The sequence below is a fragment of the Alexandromys fortis genome, unplaced genomic scaffold (genome assembly GCF_014885135.2).
Source record: "Alexandromys fortis isolate MF-2015 unplaced genomic scaffold, M_Fortis_MF-2015_v1.1 scaffold_149, whole genome shotgun sequence".
Lineage (NCBI taxonomy): Eukaryota > Metazoa > Chordata > Mammalia > Rodentia > Cricetidae > Alexandromys > Alexandromys fortis.
In genome coordinates this window covers 831,791-836,816 of record NW_026068025.1, presented here as the reverse complement: position 1 = coordinate 836,816, position 5,026 = coordinate 831,791, and positions in this window count along the sequence as shown.

The window sequence follows — 5,026 nt, the reverse complement described above, 5'->3', positions numbered from 1 at the left end:
TTGATCTATGGCAGGGCAGCATAGAGCAAGGCAGGAATTCCAAGCAGAGATAGAGGGGGAAAAAAGGCAGAATCAGAGAGATGCTCTGTAGCTGCTGAAGAAGAATGCCAGAACCTTGCTGGTAAGCCACAGTCTCATGGCAATATACAAATTGATAGAAATGGGTTAATTTAAGATGTATAAACTAGCTAGGAATACACCCGAGTCATTGGCCAAACAGTGTTGTAACTAATATAGTTTCTGTGTGATCATTCGGGTCCGGGCGGCTGGGAAATGTAAGAGCAGTCTTCAGTCTACATGTCATATGAGAACAGCCATACATAGGTGCCTACAGAAATGTACATAAATGTGAAAGTAAAACAGAACTCGGGGATGCTGGGCATCTGCACTCATGGAAGTGCTGCACAGGAGACACAAGGTTGTACTGCCACATCAGTGCACATGAACGTGCTAGCAGAACAACTCATACCCTGTTGGTAGAAAAAAACACACACATTTGCATGTTTGCAAAACCTAATGCTGCGGCATAAATAAATGAGTGTTTACAGCAAAGCCAGTGGAGGTCCTACTGCTCTGATCATGCCTGAACTAGAACAGCAGCACATATGTTATTGGGACTACAGCAGAGCATCGAGGTGGACCTGAACCCAAGGACGGTTGTAGTGGTCACACACGACACACAGGTGTACCTGAACCAAAATGATAAAAAGAAATGATTAGAAAGCAGCGCACATGAGAATGTTATCGCAGCAGTGGCCCTGGATGTTGAAGAACTGGTTCAGAAGTAGAACGACTCAGACTGTTATCCTATGATCTATGAGAGCAAGGATCTATGGGCACATCTGAACACACTGAGGAGGATAGCTATACACCAATATACTGTTACCATGAAATCATCTAGGCGAGATAATTATTCACAACTGTGCTGATTAACTAAATGAATTAAAAGTTTGGAGTCCTGTTTTATTAATGGCCAGACCAAGAGCGGCCTGTGCCACTGCCAAGTCTCTTGGTGCCCAAGGTCAGCTGTACAGCGTTTTAGAAAACAAAACCACAATGACATCATTGCTTGCTGTGGGGGTTACATTAGTGAGGAATTTGGAGTGGCCTAGAAGCATCTCCTTTCTTTATGTGCTCAGCGGTATATTCCAGACACTACATAATATGTTTGGACCATGGTCAAGTTCACGGACTGTCCTAAAAAGCAGTGCCAAGGCTGTTAGGGGATGGAAGGCTGGGAAGCATCTAGGCAGACACAAGATAAAGTTGGCACAGACACAGGATGGTGTTTCCTTAGCCATTTTATCCCTCCCCACCCCCTTTCCTTGTTACTTTCAAATCTCCAATCTTGGCTAAGGGGTAAATACTGGGTCCTGAGCATCGTTAGCTTAACTGAGGCAATTCTTGTCTGATGAACTTTAAAAGGCAATTTACTGAACAAGCCCATGGCAAGTCCTACGAGAAGGGGGAGCAAGAGGCCATTCAGACCAATGAGGAAGGTTGTGAGCCACAGGTTTGAATTGCACATTTTATAGTACCAGGAATTATTGTTGTCTCTTATCTAAATTACCTTTAAACTTTTATAAAGCTTCATTTTGATGTTTTTATAATCCTGTGGGATTTTAGGAGGCACTCTCTCCAGGCCTGTCAGAAGGTAACTTTCCCTGATTGTGGGAAGGTTTGAGAGTTTTATGCCAGGCGGTGCATACCTTTAATCCTAGCACCCAGGAGGCAGAGACCCAGCATGGCCTACAGAGCGAGTTCCAGGACAGCCAGGGCTATGAAAAAAAAATAATAATAAAAATAAATCCCTCTCTTGAAAAACAAGCAAGCATACAAACAAACAAAAGAAAATTTTATGAGATCAATTTTAAACACAGGCTTATTTTAAATATAGTCTATATTTTAAGTACAAATATAGTCTCTTTCAGAATTTTCACAGTGTGGGAGGAGGTAAGAGTCAAGGAATAAGTAGATGGTCGAGCCTTACTAAGAGGGAATATACAGCAGCCAAAACAGGAGTTCTATTTTCAAGAGAGTTGTAGCTTGTGTGGATCTGCTCCAGGGGAGCTGGTTTCTGTTTCCATTCCTGGTCCAGAACTAGCTGGTCACGGGAGTGACGAATCCACGCAGATATGATTCGATTGACAGGGTAGCCTGAACCTGGAACCCTCTGATGCGGAAGAGTCTTACCACTGTCAGCGCTGTCTCCCTCTGGGTACCCAAGGCTCTTTCCCTCTCTGACAAGGTATCCACAAGCACTGGCACATACGTATACTTTTTCTCTGTGAAGTTGCCTTTCCATTTCGCCCCAGGGCTTAGTCCTCTCAGATGGAGTTCAAGGGAGCAGAGGAGGGATTGGAAGGAGAAGAAAGGGGGAAATGATGTAACCATATTTTAATTAAAAATAAAATAAAGGTTTTTAAAAAAGAATGCTTGTCAAAACAAATAACATGTGATTTATATAATGACAACAATCTATGGGGGTCCCAAAACACCATAGCACATTTTGAAGTATACTGGAGATGATCTGAGCAGCACCGTATCTACTAAATGAGTGGAGCTGTATTTAAAAAAATTCAGATAAGCTTGTAACTTTAAGAAAACAAACAGATGCTGGACAGGTGGCTCAGCAGTTAAGAGCACTCAGCAGTTAGGAGGCCTTGGGTTCAGTTCCCAGAACCCAGACAGTGGCTCAAAAGCATATGTAACTCCAGTTCCAGGGAATCCAATGGCCTCTTCTGGCCTCCATAGGTAACAGGCATGCACATAGTACACTTACATACATGTAAGCAAAACACTCATACGTGCAAAATATGCTTTAAAGTAAGTCCAAAAAGATGATGAACTTACATGTAGTAAAATCAGTATACATTTTTAATTAAAATTCCACTTTGAAGACATCCAGAAGTGTCAATCATATTTAGTAGTTAATCTTAGTAAAATTATTAAATATAAACCCTTTATGATGGAAAAGAATGGAATTAATGGTTCCCTTTGTTCAGAAGGCAAAGGGGTAGAGAGACTCTTAAAGCAGAGCCATCAAAGCACTCACCTATTCTTATTTTCTATGTTATTGTTACAGCTATATTCATTCGCTGAAAAGTAAGCATTTTTTTTTTGGTGAAAACCAATAGGTTTCATATACTCTCCTAAAGCTAGGCTTGCTGTGTCGGCTATGGATGCCATGGCTTCAGAAGTTTTATTAGGAAGAATTAAGCATTTGCATTAAAAGTTGTAAGTTAAATTTGACACAGTAGAAACTGCTTGCAATTTTGTGACAATTAATTTTACACATATTGTTGAAATTAATACTCCAGGCATATATAAACTGGAAGAATTCCATGAATAGTTAGAAAGTTGCTAGTTGTGTTCCCCACTCACCAGGGAAAAATGTAGGAAAAAAATCAAACTAGAAGACTTTTTCATCATAACATAAAATTTATTCAAACACCGCCTTCTGAGTCAGTTTGCAGAGATGGGTGGTGGAAAGTGAAAAGCCTCTTAGAGAAGGTGCTGTGCGGCTGGAGAGCAGCTTGTAATGCCGGCAGATACAGAGCAAGGACAGCAAGCCATAAATGGAAAGGAAAGCACAAAGAACATAAAGAAAACGAACTCTATCAGTTTGCCTTTCTTCTAGAGCAGTGGTTCTCAACCTGTGGGTCGTGACTCTTTCCCAGGGGTCACCTAAGACCATTGGAAAACACAAATATTTACACTATGATTCATAGCAGTAGCAAAATCACAGTTATACAGTAGCAACAAAAATAATTTAACGGTTGGAGGTCACCATGACGTGAGGAACTTTATTAAAAATGTCGCAGCATTAGGAAGGTTGAGAACCACTACTCTAGGAGGCCAGAGAGCAGAACAGTGTGATGATGACATGACCCCCTCCCCACTACACTGTCCACAGCTGTTAGCCTGTAACAGACAAGTGACAAGACCTTCACTGGACAGCGGCAAAGGTCATACTGTTTGAAGAAAACGCCATTTGAACATAAAAAGGATATGAAAACAGCATAACCTAAGGAGTTTAGGAGTTTTGAAAAAGCAAACAGCTCTGGAGCACAGCTCGGAGGTACAGCTCTTAATCATGCCCAGAGTCATGGGTCAAATCCCCGGCACTACAGACAAATGTATGCATAAATATTCAAACATGGGAATCTAAACAACTTTCTGGAACGGTAAAATTAAGGACTACTAGTCAGAGGTATCCAAACGGGGCTGAGACAAAGAGAGACAGACAGACCTTAAAGGCTGATTCTCAATCCATGGAACAGGACAGAGACTAGAAATGAGGTAACTTTCCATCTAAATCCAAAAGAAGACTGCAAAATTCCCCTCTCCCTTCAGAGGGTTTCCTCTTTTGGAAGAGGCCCACCCAACATAAAAGTATAAAGTCTGATGAGTGAGATGCCAGTCTTAGCTGAAAAGCAAACCCAGACGGATATCTGATCAAGCATCTATGTTATATATGTCCTCACCAAACTGACATACAAAGTTACCATCTCAGAGACAATGTCAATTCCAGAAAGCATAAATGCTCATTTATTTTACAATGGAGCATGAAGAGGGGAGCCTGGATCTGATCAATGCACACTATATCCATGTACAGTGTGTACGGCACAGTAAATGCCATTAATGAGAGCAACTCATGTAGTCATATAAAATGTTAAAAAGAAAAGAAAAAAGAAAATTTACTTGCATTTACAACAAAGTCAAAGTTTCTCTTTCTGTCCTTCACTGTAAATTTTTAAGGGGAAACGTGAAGTAAACTGTGACTTGTCACCAGTCTGCATAAGCAGCTGTGATCTTGCTCCCCAAACATTTCCTGCCCACATGACCCCGTATCACCGCCGTCCTCAGCATTTGGCCATTGAGTCCTTTCCTAACGCAGAAGCACCGGCCGCTGGGTGGATTGTTTCAGCGGGAACTCTAGAACAGTGGCTTCAAGTTTCTGTATCCACAGTTAGAAATGCATTAGTGATGAGGGTAGAGGGCAGAGGTCATGTGATCGCCGAAG